Source organism: Pinus tabuliformis, chromosome 3_1 (genome assembly GCF_031772625.1).
Source record: "Pinus tabuliformis cultivar Carrire ecotype Pingquan chromosome 3_1, CPIR1, whole genome shotgun sequence".
Classification (NCBI taxonomy): Eukaryota; Viridiplantae; Streptophyta; class Pinopsida; order Pinales; family Pinaceae; genus Pinus; species Pinus tabuliformis.
Genome location: NC_142301.1, coordinates 349,230,293 through 349,249,381, shown reverse-complemented (window position 1 = coordinate 349,249,381; position 19,089 = coordinate 349,230,293). Strand labels below are relative to the sequence as shown.

General features: G+C 39.3%; 1 pseudogene; it reads right to left on the bottom strand.

The window, feature by feature from the left end:
• Positions 1 to 482: 482 nt before the first annotated feature.
• Positions 483 to 4,243, bottom strand: LOC149187155 (indole-3-acetic acid-amido synthetase GH3.6 pseudogene; annotated as a pseudogene).
• Between the last annotated feature and the right edge of the window lie 14,846 nt (positions 4,244 to 19,089).

Below are 19,089 nucleotides of genomic sequence, written 5' to 3'. Positions count from 1 at the left end.
ATTACAACCCCAGTCACTTAATTATTCACAAAGTGAAACCATTTCATTTAAAAGTAACATCATATGGAGCAAGCAATGGTCAATCTCAAACTAAAAATATGGATGGTGAGCATATCAAAAGGCACAGCCTGATACTTCAAAACAATTTTAGACATATTTATTGACCAGAAGGAACACTAAACTTTTCCCGCACTCACGTCATTGAAAAATAACTTATTAAAAAAACATGGCAAAGATATCCTTCACAGGGAGTAGCACGTTGACGGTTGGACATACTGTCACAATGCCTTTGAGATAAAACTATCCACCTACAACTTTCTGCAATACTTACAGCTCTGCATTGGTATGATGAATTGAGGACAGAGGACAACGGCCACAAGAACCATGTGCAACAATTTATTATTAGTGGTCTAATTCACAACCATAACGAACACAATAATTTCGATTCACATAAATTTATGTTACGCCCATTTCTTGATTAATCATGAACCCACTAATTGGGACACCGCACTTCTGGGAGCCCACATGGGCGACCGCGGGCTGAAGTAGGAATGGGTGACTCTGGAATTTAGTAGCTCCACCATACAACTGCTTTTCACGCACCGGGGTGCTTTGTATTGATTGATTGATGCCTTTTCGCGGACAACATGATCCATCAATTCTTCAAATGTTCCCTCTTCAACTATTCTAATTTCTAAGGAGCCGATGGACTTATCAGCCCCTCTTCCTTGCCGATAGACATAATTCAGGGATTCTTCTATGGTGAGACAACAATCTTCAAAAACAGTGGAAGGAACTACACCTGCAACTTCTTTGGTGTTGTAGCGAAGTTCCCAGTATAACACATAGTGACCAGGTGATGTGGATGTGTCAGCGAAACTTGTATAGTCCATCAATGTGATGTTGAAAGGCTTGAGATGCTTAACACATTTCTCTACCGAACTTTGAAGCTCTGCTTCATCCGTTTTTTCTATGTGGATACTCAGCACAACATTCTGTCTGCAAACAAAATGGAATTGAGGTGCCGCGTTGTGAAAGCCGGTCACCCGCAACACGTCCCCCATTCTATAACGATACAAACCTGCATGCAGATTAATCAATTAAACATTATTTCACACATTACAGAAACAACTTTTGCTAAAAATCATGTGCTACTCATCATGTAGTACCTGCATATGTGGTGACGACAAGCTCGTATTCTTGCCCTTATCGTAAGTAAAGAAGGAAGCTCGTATTGGAAATGATGAATTCAAGATACCACACCGTAATTGATTATGCCGACTAGTTCGCAAACCGTTTCCGTAATGAATTTATAACCATTTTGTAACCATTTCGATCGAACGGCTGAAACTTTTGCAATCGTCTAAAATATAATCCTATGACGTACAAGGATGATAGGTCAGCAGAGAAGGGAGTTGATTTTAGAGGGGAACACCTTACGACGTAATGATTTAATCCATGTATATATAGAAAATATATTATAAAATTTGTTAGGTTGGGAGGTAACTCCACAATGTTAATTGTCTAGATTGCATTATTTAGTAATCTATATATTATAAAATATGTTAGGTTAGAGGTAACTCCACAATGTTAATTTTCTGGATTGCATTATTCAATAAATGTAATATACATGAGTGACCAATTCTTGGGATTCCAGTTTCAAGGTCTCTTGGTCCTCCCTAACGTATTACAATATTTTACAATAATCCCTATCCTTTCAAATTAGGTATCAACATTTCCCCCCCTAATCTGAAGGGGTATTGGTGAGTCCAAGCATCATTCTGAAATTTTGAAAATTTTCTCTCCTAAGCTCTTTGGTGAAGATGTCTGCAATCTTCACATTTGTGGAAAAATGTCGTAGGTGGATTGTCTTGGCCTCAACATGATGTCGAATCAAATGATATTTTGTATTTATGTGCTTGGTTCATTCATGTAAATTTGGGTTCTTGGCCAAATTTATTGCAGAAGTGTTTTCAACCAAAGGAGGAGTTGACTGCTCTTATTTCACTTGCAAATCCTTCAGAATTTTCCTGAGCCACACAATTTCCTTCGTTGCTTCAGCTGCAACCACATATTCTACCTCAGTTGTCGAATATGTTGGAACTGACTGTTTGTGTGACCTCCAGGAGACAACTCCTGATCCAAGACTCATAACATAACCTGAAGTAGATGCTCCAATTTCTTTATCTCCATCGAAGTCTGAATGAGAGTATCCAACTAGGATCAAGTCACCCACCTGTGTATATTTGAGTCCAAAGTCTCGAGTTCCCTTCAAGTACCTTAGAACCCTTTTTATAGAAAACCAATGTTGAGAAATGGCAACAAGAAATTCTAGTTTTATGTGTCCTTGAATTAAATTGTGAATTAAATTCGAATTCTATTCTCATAGCAACTTAAAATAGTAAAATTAAGTTTATTAAACTTACTTAACTTAGGAAATTTGAGTTAGAAGTCTTTCAGAAGTCATGTATATGTTCTTCCTACTTTGTAGGAGTCTAGTGTGAGTTGTAAAATAGAAGACTCAGTTTCATGAGGCAGTTCAGTTAAATTAGTTCTCAAATTGATTGAGAGAACTAATAGTGAGTTAACAATCAGTGGTGACGCTAATGAACTCCACTATTGCTACTCTAGCTAACTGAATATTTACTCATCAGAAACTCATGCATGTCGATTATGAGAAAGACCTAGTTGAGACTAGAGTGCATGAATAGTGTACTATTCGTTTTAGATTTTTCTAAGTTGCACTAATAGTGCATGCATTCAGGAACTGATCCTTGATGGATTGCACTATTTTTAGAGGCTTTGTTTCCCTTTAAATACAAGCTATCATTCATAGGAATTACACATTGGAATAGAGACTTGGAGAGCTTGTGAAGAGGCTAAGATTTGGCCTTGAGCTTTCTTATGAGTTGGAGATTGAATTTGCTGAGCTCTGAGATTGTTCTAGAGAGAACAATTATTGTAATTTCGTTTTGATTTTCCGGATTAATACAAAACAAATAGTGGGGTTTTGAGTTGTGGCTTTCTTTGGATATTTATTGTGCTATGTGCCTTTGATTCTCTTCCTCTATTGATTATTGTTTCCTCAATGTTTATGGGCTTCTGTTGTAAAGAGTAGAAGTACATTCTTGTCTCTTCCTTTAGCAAATTGCATTAGCTTGTGAATCTATAGGATCTTCTACATTGTATCAAAGAAAGATTTTTTTTGGGCCGAGAGTTTGCAAAGCATATCTGAGAATTTCTATGAAAATTTTTCAGAAAACAATTGCAGATATGGATTCCTTGGGAAAAGATACCCAAATTAAAAAAAAATATGGCCGAATACTAGTAGAAAATGGTGAAATTAGTGACTAGGTGACTAAAAAAGTCAGTCACCATAATTTTTCCAACTGAAATACTACCAAAAATTAGCAACATTAAGAGACCCAACTAAAAATGACTAACATAAATGACTAATTTAGTCTAGGGATAAAATATATGACTACATAATAAGTGACCAAACTAAAAGAGACTAACTTAAATGACTAATTTAGTCCAGGTCTAAAATATATGACTAGATAATAAGTGACAAAATTAAAAATGATTAACATAAACGACTCTTATAGCCCAAGAATAAAAATATGACCAACTAACAAGTACAACAAGTAATGAACTAGTCATTTATGATAATCATTTTTAATTGTGTCACTTCATGAATGGAAAATTGAAATTTTGATATTGAAGTGTTACATTTTATTAAGTTTTAACATTGCAGATGGATTCAAATACCCCCTCTGAATCCATCTGCAATGTTAAAATTTAGAGACAAAGTGGTCTCTAAATCCATATGCAGTGTTAAAATTTAGCGACAAAGAGGTCTCTGAATCCGTTTCAATGTTAAAATTTAAGTTGATGGATTCTATTGAGAGAAATGTAGAATTAAAATAACTAATCATGAATTCACTTTTTGTTGTATTAAAACTTCCGAAATAGATCTTCAGTATGAGATCCAAGAAAAAAGTTCTAAGCTTTCAATATTTTATTAAACTTGACATAATTATATCCATTTCATATTTTCCTGTGTAAAAATCTTCCATCTTTTCTTTAACTCAGTAACAATATACAAGTGAAAATTCACTTTACAATGTTCAATTGGAGAGAGCTCTGCACGTACGTGAGGAGCATCGCCGTGAACACAGAGAGATTCTGCGCGCAGCATCATTTCCGTGGCCCCAAGAGGGGGCCCCGAGCTTGACCCTCCCATTCCACCTGAGTTATCTGTGTTTTAGAAACTCGTAGAGGCATGCAATAAATGACCAACAAATGAAAACCAGCAGAAGTTTGTAAAAAGAATGGAAACCATCCCCACAATTGCTCTGCCGATTGAAGAACCCTGCAAATCAGCTCTGAACCTAGAAGAACAAGGGATTATTGGGAAGTTCACTAGGCTATGACCCTTGCCTAAAGCTGTAGATGCCTGGGTGCAAAGGAACTAGTGATCTCTTGTCAAGGAAGGAATCAAAAGCCACTTCGTCGACAAAGGCTTCTTTGTATTCGTATTTGAATCGAAAGAAGACAGGAATCTCATATTCAGAAATGGCTCGTATTTCATGGGTCCTCAGGGTTTGTACCTGAACCAATAGACTCTGGACTTTGATCCAACTCAGGATGTGCCCTCGGCTATCCCTGTCTGGGTGTGCTTGCCTCATCTACCTCTGCACTACTAGAACCCCAAATCCTTAGAAACCATAGGCAATAAACTAGGAAAATACATCGATCGAGTAGAAAAGAGGGACCAGTACTCCTACGTGAGACTTTTTGTAGAATTTGATCTAGAGGAAGGCCTCCCTGAAGCTATAAAACTCACGGTGGTCGACAGGTCTCACATTCAAGTGTTAGATTACGAGAAACTCCCATTTAAATGCCGTCATTGCAATCGCTATGGGCACTTTTCCAGGCATTGTAAAAAGAAAGCAGAGGAGGGGGTTGAGAACGTGAAAGGAGATCAATGGACTCAAATCTAGAATTCAGCATCAACTAAGTAGAACAACAGAATCAAAGGGAAAGGAGTTCCCATGGGGAGTGGTACTCCACCCATAGTACAAGGGGAGGGGAACACAGTCCCTCCAAGAGCAGACACATCCACCAATCCCTTTGAAACACTCAGTACATTAGAAAAACTCCCATAACCAGTAGAAGAAGAGGCAGAAAAGCAAGCCATTACTATGGAAGAAGATAAAAGACAGGAGGAAACAAACCCACTCCAAACTAGAACTCTAAGCGGTGTCTCTAGCTCCCCAACCCATGCAAAAATGATAAGGAAGAAGACTCCAGATATTTCTGGATCCTCGGAAGAAGAGGCAACTGAGAGGCCTTCGAAAAGAGTTGGGAGGAAATCTCATAAAGAGGCAAGAGAAGAAGATGTGAGAGGCAAAAAATGCAAGCCAACCAACCCATGATTGAGATGTTCATTGGAAAAAATACAAGAACCAAGCCTCCCAAGGGAGGTACTGCCCCCCTCGCTAGTAAATAATGCGATTAGTCTCTTGGAACTGTAGAGGACTGGGGAGTCCCTTAAAAGCTAAAGCAGTCAAGAACCTATTGAAATAATAATTTCCTGAAATCCTCATGATCCAAGAGACTATAATAAAAGGGGATGCGCTTCTTGACCTCAGCAAAGTAAAATGGAAAACAAAAGTCAGAAAAGCAGTAAGTGTAAGGGGTACATGCGGTGGGCTTGCCACCCTCTAGGAGGAGGACAAATTTCAACTTGAGAGATATTTCCAAATGTAGCATTAGATTTACACTAAACTCTGGCACTTTGCTAGTAATATTACCTTTGCTCTCTTTAATCTTTATGTCCCTATCCTCTATGCAGAAAAGAAAGATTGATGAAAGTCCTGTCTGATTTCCTGGACGCTTACTCCCCCAAGAATATAATTCTAGCAAGAGACTTCAATTTAATCTTTGACCAAAAGGAAAAAAGAGGAGGAATCAGCAGCAAGGACCACTTCATGCCCTTCGTGGAATACTTTATTTAACAATGGGATTTACTGGACTTTAAGCCAAAAATAGGGCTTTACACATGGACAAACAATAGAGTTGGGGCGAAACACATTTTAGCCCGGTTGGGAAGATTCTTACTTCAGAGGACCTTCCTCTCCGAAAGGAAGATCATCCCCATGAAAATTCTTCGAAAGCTGAATTCAGACCACAAACCCATTATTTTGTTGTTTGAAGAAGAGGAAAATTTGGGGCCCATCCCCTTTCAGTTTAGTCCTCTCTGGTCAGACAGTGAAGGGTTTATGGATATAGTCAGGAAGGCCTGGTCCATCCATGTTCATGGATCACCTAGGTATGTGTGGGAACAAAAGCTAAAGGCCACCAAATCAACCTTGAAAGAATGGATAAAAAATCCCTCAAACTCCTCCACTAGCCATAGAAAGCAGAACATCAAGTCGCTACTCTAATTGAAAAGGAACATGTAGCTGCAAGACATTACCTGCTCAAAAATTTAGAATGAGCAAGAACTCCAACTCAACACTCTTCGTTCATTTAGAGAGGAGGAAGAATATTTGAAGCTCAAATTTCTTAATCTCTGGCTTGTGTCTGGAGACAAAAATTCAACATTCTTCCAAAAGCAAATTCAAACTAGACTTTCTGGAAACCACATTTCTGAAATCACCTTACTAGATGGGGCTGTCCTCAAAGGCACAACTCTGTTAAAAGAGGCTGCAACCTCTCATTTCCAATAGTTGTAAAAAGAATAAAGTGCGGATGATGATGAGGAATCACAAGACTTCCTCACTCATGTTCCAAGACTGGTTAACGAGGAGGATAACTCAAGACTCCTGAAGGCCTTCACTGAAGATGAAATCAACAATGTCATATGGAAGATGGAACCAGACAAAGCTCCAGGACCCAATGGGTTCTCCATTCATTTCTATAGAATATGCTAAGACATCATCAAGGCCTATTTGTTTCAAATGATCAAAGGCTTCCTCCAAAAAGCCAAAGTGGAAGGAAACACAAACTCCACTTTCCTAGTGCTAATCCCAAAAGAAGTGAACCCGGTGGCAATTGATCACTTCAAGACAATATCGCTATGTAATGCATCCTACAAAATTCTCACCAAGTTACTTGCAAATAGAATAAATTTGTTGCTCAAAAAAATCATCTCTCCCAATCAAGGTGGGTTTGTTAAAGGCAGGCATATCCCAGACAACGTGATTCTGGTGCAAAAAATCATTCATTCCAGCCACCAATGCCAAGAGCAAGGCATGCTCATTAAGCTAGACATGGTGAACGCCTTTGATTGAGTAAGGAATTCTTTCCTCCTCCAAGTTCTTTCCACTTTTGGTTTCTATTCTGATTTTATAAAATTGATTAAAGCATGTATAGGAGAGCCTTGGATAGCCCCTTTAGTAAATGGCAGGCCGGCTAACTACTTCAAAGCTTCGAGGGGCATTAGGCAAGGCTTCCCACTGTTCCCCTTCTTGTACATTCTCATGGTAGATTCCTTAAGTAGAAAAATTACAATAGAGAAGCTAAATGGGAAACTTCCAAGCATTAGGGCAATAAATGGAACAATACTAATCAATCATGCCTTTTTCGCCGATGACTCTATCCTTATGGGAGGAGCCTCCATTAAATTTGCAAGGGCTTTCAATGAAGTTATACAAAGTTTTTGTAGAGTTTCCAGAGCTATGGTCAACAAGAGGAAAAGTGTTGTGTATGGCTGGGCAGTAGACCAAAAAACTATTCTTAGGATTTCTCAAGCCCTGGGCTTCATAAGCTATGCCTCTTCGGACAAATTCAAGTACCTAGGCCTGCCTTTATCATTGGGAACCAGCAAGGCCCCTCATTAGATGGAAATTATTAGCAAAATCAAGGAAAAAATGACTATGTGGGGCGGCTAGTGGCTTACCTCAGCTGGGAAGCTCATTCTTGTAAAATATATTCTCTCCTCCCTTCCAATCTATGAGGCTTTATTTCTTTTAGCTCCAAAAATGATCACCGAACAATTATGCAAGCTGATTCGAAATTTCCTGTGGCAAGGAGGAAAGGGGAATCAAAAATAATTTCACCTAGTAAGCTGGGAAATAGTGAAAAGGCCATTATCTGAAGGCAGACTTTAGGTAAGAGACCCCGGGTTAGCTAATCTGGCTTTGGGAGGAAAGATTCTCTAGAAAATATTCTTAAATCAACGACATCCTGTAAGTCAAGTTCTAATTAAAAAGTATCTGCATGGGATCTCAATAAATAATATGGATGAAGGAGCTTCCTGTAAAGGAAGCACTCTACGGAAGCTATGCAACTGAGGCTGGGATTTCTTTAAAGACCATCTTTACAGAATCCCTGGAAATGGAAAAAGAATTGGGTTGTGGGAAGACAAGATCATGGGCCTCTAATCCCTAAAATTTGCCCCCGAAATTGGAGATTTATGTGATTGGTTCATTCAAAATGGCATCCATAAGCTAGCTGATATATGATCTTGGGTCTCCAGAGGGAATTGGAGCGAATGGGCTTTCAATCGCCTCCCTGACTGGCTGCTTCCTCAACTACACCTCTTCCTAGTTGAGATCTCAGGTCTGGCTCCTGTGCATCTCCATTCAAGGGACAAGTGGGGCTGGGGGAAGACCAGAGCTTACTCAACATTGCAGGGCTTTGCTGCTCTTCAAGAACACCAACCTCAGATCCACTCTACTTCGCTTTGGCAGCATGTTTGGGACCCCTTTGGCCTCCCAAAGATTAACTTCTTCTGTTGGATTCTCATGCATAGAAGGGTCCTCACTGGAGATAATTTAGTGAAACGTGGAATTATCGAACCCCATAGATGCCCTCTCTATTGCTTAGATCAAGAAATGATTGAACATTTGTTCATTGACTCCCCCTTCACTCAAGAAGTATGACTACAAGCAATGCTCGAGCTCAATGCTCACATTCCAACACAGCTCTCAGTAGTTAGTCTCTTCATCTCCTGGAAAGAGCGCTCCCCTCACGCATTGAAGAGCAATTCAACATGGGCTAAAATCTGGAATGCAATTCCAAAATACATCTGCTGGGAACTGTGGTTAGCTAGGAATGAAGCCATCTTCAATAACAAATTACAATCTCCCAATGTAGTGGCTGCCAAAGGCAAAGAACTATCGTTGGAAACTTACAAAAATTGGCCTCATAAGCCAAACAATGTACTCCTCCCTGAAGAGATCAGCGTGCTAGGTGAGTCCCTGAGGCAGGTCAGCAATAAAAAGAACCCCTCTTGGCCTTGCCCCAACCCAAAGTGGTAGCTTCAAATCTCCGAGTTGGAGTTTCAAAAGTGGTGGAAAAAACACGACAAAGTTATGATATTCTTCGATAGAGCCTCCAAAGGAAACCCAGGGATATCAGGAGTAGGGGGTGTAATATACTCCTCAGATGGGCACAAAAAGGACAACTTCAGTTGGGGCATAGGTCAGAGCACTAACAACCAGGCGGAGATTCTAGAATTTCTCAAAGCATGCCAGCTTGCTCAGGGAAACACAAGGAAAAACCTTCAAGTCTTTGGGGATTCAGAAATCCTGATAGAAATCCTAAACAAATGTGATCATCTCAATATCTCAGCACTCAACAAGACCCTTGAGAGAGTCAGGAAACTGATACAGAATTTCACTACCAGCTCTTTCTACCACATCCTACAAACTCTAAACAAGGAAGTTGACACAAGGGAAAACATGGGATGTCTCTTAGCCCAAGGTGCTCTGTCAAAGAATGATGAAGCATCAGAATGGCATCCTATTCCTTAACAGAGAAGACCGAGTAGTGCAAGAACAGGGCATCCCTTGTTACGCCCTCCATATGCAAAGATTCAATCTCCATTATTGTTTAAACTCGCCGTAGGCAACATACAAACAAACTACACCTGAACGCTGATGATCACATTGCCTTGATACAATTCTTCTCCAGCATCACAAATAGAACCTCATATCAGGTATGTCACTATTAATGTGACCAATACTCAAGCATTCAATATTCAAGCAACGAGATTAAGAAGCGACTCAGCAAATAGTCCATACACAAAGGACTCAGATCTGACGTGTTGCAGGATTCATTTTTGGGTACTGTCAGGCTCGTCTTATCCTATCAGAGGAAAACGGAATAGGAATATAAGTTGTCTCCCCTATTTTTTAGGCTTCTATGCAATGACCAAGGATCTCTATGTAACCACATCAGAAACAATTGTACAAGCTGGTTCTCTGCGAATGCCCAATGGTTCAAGTCGGATTCTGCTAATGTTGAACCGCCTGAAAGCATATAGTTGAAGCACAATGTAATAGTGGTTGTTTGGCTCAGGCCCAACCTTTCTTCTCCAAATAAAAATCAATCATTCTTGTTAAAAAAAAATCACTTTACATATTGATACCTCTTAACCATACATTTTCTATTAATACTTCTTTGACCATACATTTTCTAAATTCTAAAAAAAAAAAAAACCTTAATTCCTTCCCATTCACTTTATATTAAAGATTAAAATAAATCCAAACTAATTCAACATACACATATTGTGGAAATAAATTACCTTTTATACATGAATATAATAGTTAAAAAGATTATTTTTCTCAAAAAAAAACTTTTAAGATACTATAAAAAAATAAATTTTAAAAATAAATTTATCAGAAATATTGGAGGGAATGATTTATCTTATACAATTCATCAGAAATATTGGAGGGAACGATTTATCACAATACGCAAGAGTAGTGGTGGGAGGAATTTAACACATGAAATTGGAATGAGAATGAGGAGTGCTCTTGAACTACGGTTGTTGATCATTTTTCTGTGGGCTAAATGGTGAGGCTCAGCGTAAAGGGGCGGTTCAGCGTAAAGGGGCTGTGGATATCAGATCTACAAAATTTTCACCAGAGGGGATGGGTGAAAGCTGTAGGTGAATGCCATGGTGAGGCTCAGCATAAAGGGGCGGTTCAGCGTAAAGGGGCTGTGGATATCAGATCTGCAAAATTTTTGCAGAGGGGATGGGTGAAAGCCGTAGGTGAATGCCGTGAGGGGAGATGTACCATCATTTATCCGAGACTGTTGAGGCCCAACATATACAATGAAAAAGCAACAACGATGCTATATTCCAAGGGATTTTGTGATATGTTCCTTGGGTTGTGTAGGTTTGAAGTCATGAAGTGTTTCAGAAACTTCATTAGTATTCAGGCAGGGCCTTCCATTGATAAAAATAGAGGACTTGGTATTTGCCATGCAGAAGTCCTGGAACGCATCAAGATCTCCACTAGTTCTCTCAGTTTCCATCAAAAGACCCAAGACAAAGAGGATGCTCACAGTGGCTTTGTACAGAGGTAACAAAAATATCTACAATGTTGTGTTTTCCAACTCAAAACTACATCATGGTATTTACACACAATAGTTATCAATAACTTCAATCTCATAAACAACACTCCACCAATATGGAGACTCAACATCAATCCCTTGAAAAGCTCAAAACATGAAAGAATGGCTTGAATAGAGGAATAAAAAGACTCAACGCAAATTAAATAACCAGAATAGATGGATTCTTTTGAAGTCCTGGAACGCATCAAGATCTCCACTGGTTCTCTCAGTTTCCATCAAAAGACCCAAGACAAAGAGGACACTCACAGTGGCTTTGTATAGAGGTAACAAAAATATCTACAATGTTGTGTTTTCCAACTCAAAACTACATCACAGTCTTTACACACAATAGTTATCAATAACTTCAATCTTATAAACAACACTCCAACAATATGGAGACTCAACATCAATCCCTTGAAAAGCTCAAAACATGAAAGAATGGCTTGAAATAGAGGAAAAAAAGACTCAATGCAAATTAAATAACCAGAATAGCTGGATTCTTTCAGATTTTGTAGCAGAATTCCTCTCATAACCTAATACCAGCAAAGATGTGTCTTTATAAAGTGCTTTGCTTGGAGATGTGGTTGTTTCTTTAGGCCACTCAAGTTTGTATGAGTGCAGGGAATCTTGTCTCAACCTACTTGATTTGAACTGAATTAAAGTTCACTAGCTGGAAGATGGATGCATTCCTCATAGTGTTGGGATGCCATTGTATTTTCTTTTAAATGCTTGACTGTCTTTGCAACTTCCCAACTAGCAGTTATCTTTTTTTGGGATCTGATCATGAACATTTTGTCTTTGTATTAATTGTTAAGCTTGTGAAGCCCTGCAATTGTTGATTAATCTCCTCAGACCCAAGATGAAGAGGATGCTCACAATGGCTTTGTACAGAGGTCACAAAAATATCTACGATGTTGTGCTTTCCAACTCAAAACTACATCACGATCTTTACACACAATAGCTATCAATAACTTCAATCTTATAAAAAACACTCTAGCAATATGGAGACTGAACATCAATCCCTTGAAAAGCTCAAAACATGAAATAATGGCTTGAAATAGAGGAAAAAAAACTCAACACAAATTAAATAACCAGAATAGTTGGATTCTTTTAGATTTTGTAGCAGAATTCCTCTCATAACCTAATACCAAAGATGTGTTTTTATAAAGCGCTCTTCTTGGAGATGTGGTTGTTTCCTCAGGCCACTCAAGTTTGTATGAGTGCAGGGAAGCTTGTCTCAACCTACTTGATTTGAACTGTTTAAATTTTGCTAGCTGGAAGATGGATGCATTCCTCATAGTGTTGGGATGCGGAAAAAAAACTCAATGCAAATTCAATAACCAGAATAGTTGGATTCTTTCAGATTTTGTAACAGAATTCCTCTCATAACATAATACCAACAAATATGTGTCTTTATAAAGCACTTTTCTTGGAGATGTGGTTGTTTCCTCAGGCCACTCAAGTTTGTATGAGTGCAGGGAAGCTTGTCTCAACCTACTTGATTTGAACTGTTTAAAGTCTGCTAGCTGGAAGATGGATGCATTCCTCAGTGTTGGGATGCCATTGTATTTCCTTTTAAATGCTTGACTATCTTTGCAACTTCTCAACTGGAAGTTATCTTTCTTTGGGATCTGATTGTGAACATTCTATCTCTGTATTAATTTTTAAGCTTGTGAAGCCCTGCAACTGCTTACTGATCTCCTCAGTACTCACAACTGCACATTGCTTTTTGGTTCTTACTTTACCTCAAACTCATTTAAAGAAGTTAAGCATTGTTTTCTCTTTTGAGCTCGGAATCTTCCAATTAACCAACAATATAACCATGCTTGCAGCTGGATGAGTTTCATTATGTTTATGATTTTGTGTTGTTGAAGCTTAGGCATCTAATGGAATGTCAGGAATCTAATGGAATGTCATGCTTATTATGTATCCATGTTCAAAATTGCCAATAAAGCCAAATCAGAATGTTGCTGAACTGGGAGGACAATAAAATTGTGGGCATTCCCAGTCCCATGAACCTTGCCAATTACCAATAAAAGGGTTATACCTATGACATATTTAAAAATGACAAAATTGAACACATCACTAATTCATCATGAAATTAGTAAATCTACTCAACCAAACATTGGCTAGGACAAAACGTTGAACTTTTTATTGAAGTAGAAGAAACCTTTAACAATCTAATAACCTCAATATATAGATGTCAATGTCAGATGCGAAGACACATCACACATTTTGAGACAGAAGCAACCAGTATATTTCCCATCCATATGATTTGTTACTCCTTGATCATAAAAGAGACTCTAACCATATTTATTATCTCCATATTCTGGATTGTTCAACGGATTTGTGCTCCTACCATCTCCTTGCAATTTAATTCTATTGTATTGATGGCCTTTCTCACTCCCCAAATCATTGTTATCAAACATATCACATTGAGGATTTGGTGCAAGCCACCTCATTAAGGATATCAATTCATTTTTTTTCTAGAACGAGCTATAATTCAATTCCATATGGTACAAACTGCATCATCAAAATATTCTTGGTTAGACATAGAAGATAACACCCTCCAATACAGACACCAGTCCACAGGGACCATACCTTGATTTTGCAGCATGACCCATGCTTTGAATGAGGATGCGTTTGCAACCCAGGAAGGGTCTGGAGGTCGCTGTCATTAGAATTGGATTTTCACTAGAGTGACATGTTCCCTTATCCAGCTTGGCCATAAAATTGTTGTTCTATAATCAAGTTACTATCGTTTCTGTTAATTTTAGGATAACAATGGTATGTTCTATGCTTGGAGCAATTTTACTTCAATTTCTTTATTAGCCCAATATCAATATCCAATTTAGCAATCACATCAACATGATAGTAAAATGCAGATAGAACATAAACAATAACAGTAGAAGACTAGCCAAGACAAGAGGACACAAGATATGGCACTAGCCAGGGACAAACCCCGACGTGGGGAAACCCTTGATCAATTCTTCTTATAATTCTTAAAATTTCAGCAGAGAGAGAGAGAGAGTACAATGTATAACATTCACTTGTCCAATTACAGTGAAAATCTGATCAGTGAAACTACAGAAATAGAAAGCCCTAACCAGAAATTCAACGTTGGTCAACAGGGAAAAATTCTATCTTAATTTAGCTCAGTCAAACCCAGTCAACTTCGGCCTCCAACAACAAGTCTAATCAGCCCAAAAATAGTCTGAAAAAGTCCAGTCAAACCTGGTCAACAAACGTCAATGTTGCAGCCAACCCTAGCACAGTCAATGTTGGTCAAACAAGAATCAAAGCTGCCTTAGATTTCATGCCCAAAACTGTGGCCTTCTCAAACAAAAATCCTCCACCCAAAATTGCACCAAAACATGTCAACGCTTGGTCAACGCAAGTCAAAATAGCCTCTACAATTTCAGTCAACTCTGGTCAACAGCTGAAACAAAAAACCCTTCCTTTCCTTCGCACGTGTGGAGAGAAGCCTCTAAATTTCGTACCCAATCAATGAAGGAGAGAGAAGATGTGAGTGAGTGAAGTGTCCAAAATGAGGAGGAGGCATCATGTATTTATATGCAAATGTTGAGGATGAATAGACGTGATTGTTGGGCTTCTGAGCCTACATGAGTTTGTTGGCCGACCTTGACAATTTGTCCATAATCAAAATAAATTCATAATTCCATTTGTACATGTCAGAATGGGATGATTTTTAGATCAATCCTACACCTCTTGGAGAGAGGAATCTAAGAAAAATATGAGCTGCCTCATATGAGTTGTCCAATGTGAAGTTTGGCCCTAGTTTCCAAAATTAACACTCCCTCTCAACTAGGGAGAACTACACCTGCAAAACTGTCTGACAATTTGTACCTTCATTGTCTCTGCTCTGCTCCGCTGAACTATGAAGAAAGAAGAAATGATCGAGAATGTATCATACCATTCTCCACTAACCCAAAGTTAGTCTCCAATAATAGAGAGTGTGTCATACCACTCTTAACTGACCCAAAGTCAATTTCCATTGATCTCAGATCAATATCAACATCCTAGCATAGGGAGTGCAGTAGTACACGATGCGTCCATTGGTAATACTATGGTCCCTATCCTCATTTCCCTACTCATTGGCCAGATGAGAGGTACTTCCCATGAGTCCCAGACTGTATGGGTAGGATGTGCTGGCAGGAGAAGGTGAACCACTCATCCTATGCATATGCCACCATGGGGTATCACAGGGGAAGGTGAACCACTCACCCTGTACATTGCGCACCATTAGGGGAAGGTGAACTGCTCACCCTATGGTCGCTCATTGCTCCAAGAAGTACCCCAAGCCCCCCGAAGTTCCTAGAGCTCAACATCCATCTCATACAGGACCCTCATAAGAGGGTCTCTCCACGACTCTAAGTCATTCACGGAAGGTTGAGAAATTTGACATTCCTTAGGGGCTTCATAAGAATATTGACGACCTGATCATCAGTCCCAATGTGTTGGAGCCTTATTGCACCCCATTGTACCATAACCCGGATAAAGTGGTACCTGATATCAATATGACTGGAGCGATCATGAAACACATGATTCTCCAAAAGAAGAATCCCACTTTGGTTGTCGCAGAAGATCATGCTGGTATCTAGCACATATCCAAACAACTCACTAAGGAGCTTCCTCAACCAAATAACTTCACAAGAGGCAAAACTAGCAGCAATGTATTTAGCCTCAGTGGTGCTTAAGGAAACCGACTTCTACTTCCTGCTCATCCACGATATCGAAGCAAAACCTAGAGAGAAGAAACATCCAAATGTGCTTTTACGATCCACCACACTCCCAGCCCAGTCTGCATTAGAGTAATCATGGAGCCTCACATTCTCGACAATGTATCTCAGTCCATAAGTGATGTGCCCTGAATATATCTCAAGAGATTCTTAGCAGCAATCCAATGTATGTGACAAGGCTCGACCATAAGCTGACTCATTGTATTCAATGAAAAATATATGCTCGGATGGGAGTTCACCAAGAACATCAGGCCCCCCATGAGTTGATGATACTTAGAAGGATTTCCCAAATCAGGCCCAACAACACTTTCGCATAACTTCTTGAAGTTAAGTTCCATCGGAGTAGTCACAGACTTGCAGTCCACCATCCCAAATCTTTCAAGTATCATCACAATATATTTTCCTTGAGAAAGGAAAATCTCACTTGGCTTTTTCCAGACCTATAACCCTAGGAAGTAATGCATCAGTCCCAGGTCCTTCATCTCGAATTTAGTAGCCAACTCCCTCTTACATTGATGAATAAGAGGATTTGCACCTATCAGAAAGAGATCGTCCACATAGAGTACCAAGATGAGAGCTCTATCATTCTCAACCTTAAAGTAAAGGTTCAGATCAACTTCACTTATTGTAAATCCCAACTTCATTAGATAGCTATCGATCCTCTCATACCAAGCCTAGGGTGCTTGATTCAACCCATAGAGGGATTTCTTCAACTTGCATACATGTGCCTGACGACCTTGAACTTTGAACCCCTCAAGTTGTTCTACATATACTTCCTCCTTAAGTGAACCACTGAAGAAGGTAGTCTTGACATCCATCTGATGAAGATTCCATCCTTGCGATGTAGGAAGGGCTATAATTGAACAAATGATGGTGTAATAGGCAATAGGTGCAAATATCTCATCATAATCTACACCTTTCTTTTGAGAGAAGCCTCAAGCAATGCATCTGATCTTGAAGTTTTCAGCACTTCCATCAGCTCCATGCTTGATCTTGAAGAGCCATTTCGAGGTGACAATAGATTTTCCCTTGGGTCTAGGGACCACATCCTAGACATCATTCTTCATAATCGACTCATACTCTTCATTCATTGCATCCTTCCAAACTTGGTGTTTGGCAGCTTCTTGAAATGTGCAAGGCTCAGATTGAACAATGGTGCTCCTAGAAGTTAAGTACCCTTGGTACCTATTCAACCTCTTGCTTTCACGAAACGTCCCCCTAGGTGCAACATGTCTCTCGGCATCTTCGAGAGTCTTCCTAATCCATGAGGGTGTCCTTTTTTAGGAGGGCTCATGAGGGGGTGGATCAATGGGATCCATTGGTCCTTCAACATCGAGCATCTGCTCATCTTGTAGTTCTCCCTGCTTTCCAGAATCTACTTCTTTGTCCTTCCTTGGAAGCGGAAGGTTACCAATATTCCCAAGGGCATCATCCTCATCGAAAGTGACATCATGACTTATATCCACTTTTATTTGACTAGGCACAGATTCTATATGCCTTAGAAGTTTCACTGTAGCCCACAAATGTTCATTTCTTCCCAGAAGCATCCAATTTGCTTCTGTTTTCTTACAACACATGAAAATATATGGGTCTACCAAAAATTCTAAAGTGAGGAACATCAGGTTTCTTACCGGTGAAAACTTCTTCGAGAGTTTTGGAGTCCAATGCTTGATGAAGGAATCTATTTTGAACATACACAACGATATTTGCAGCGTCGGCCCATAAGAACTTCGGAAAGCTTTGATCATGAAGCATGGCACGAGTGGGTTCTATGATAGAACGGTTTTCCTTTCAGCAATGCCATTTTTCTCAGGAGTATATGTGGTATTAGTCTCCCTCTTAATGCAAGCTTCTCTACAATAATCTTTGAACTCATTTGATTCGTATTCAGTTCCATTATCGATCCTCAACATTTTGATCTTCTTTCCAATTTGATTTTCGACCAAAGCTTTGAAATAATGGCACCATGAGAATACTTCGTCCTTCTTCTTCAAGAAATATATCCAAGTCTTGCAAGAGAAATCATCCATAAAGATGGAATAATATAAATATCCTCCCAATGAGTTCATGGGCATTGCACCAGATAGATCAGAATGAATCAATTGCAATATGTCAGTAGTCTTGCTATCACTTGAGGGGAATGGTCCCCTTGTATGCTTTCCTTCGGCACACCCCTGACAAACACCTTCATGTTCTACTTTAAATTCGGGCATACCTGTCACCATCTTCCTCGCATCGGGTAGAGCCTTATAATGTAGATGAGAAAACCTCTGGTGCCATAATTTAGATTGAAGTGATGTGTTGCAAGACATAGATCCCAATGGGCTTCCTCTGACTTGATATAGGCTATCAACCCTGAAGCCAAGTGTAAATGGATCTTTGAATTTTTTTTTCCACACACGTACTTTTCCATCGATGAATGCCACCTTGAATCCTTTGTCCTCCATCACTGAGATAGATACCAGGTTCTTCTTTAGATCGGGTACATATAGTACTTCTTGTAGATGACTGGTATTACCCTTATTCAATTGAAGAGTAACATTCCCAACTCCTTTCATGGGATAGGTGGCATTGTCTCCAAAGATAATTTCTAAATTTGTATCCCTTTCAATCAGATTTGAAAGAGCTTCCTTATACCCAGTGAAGTGCCTTGAGGCACCACTATCAATCAACCAATTTCCCAAAGTGTCCGGAGGAGATGTAGTAGAAAGGGAAGATATAAGATATAATTCTTTTTGCTTGTTATCAACAACATTAGATTCATCATACATGGTGTTTCTTGATCTCTTGGGAGGGCGAATGTTTCCTTGATGAGAAGCAGGAGCATTCCTTTTTCCTTGGTTGTTGAATCTGCCATTCCTTTGATTGTTGTTGCCCTTGAAATTTTTGTTGTTGTGGTTGTCATCATCATGAGGTGTATCCCTTCTATTAGGAAACTCCCTAGCATAGTGACCAAACTTGTTGGAAATGAAGCATCTTC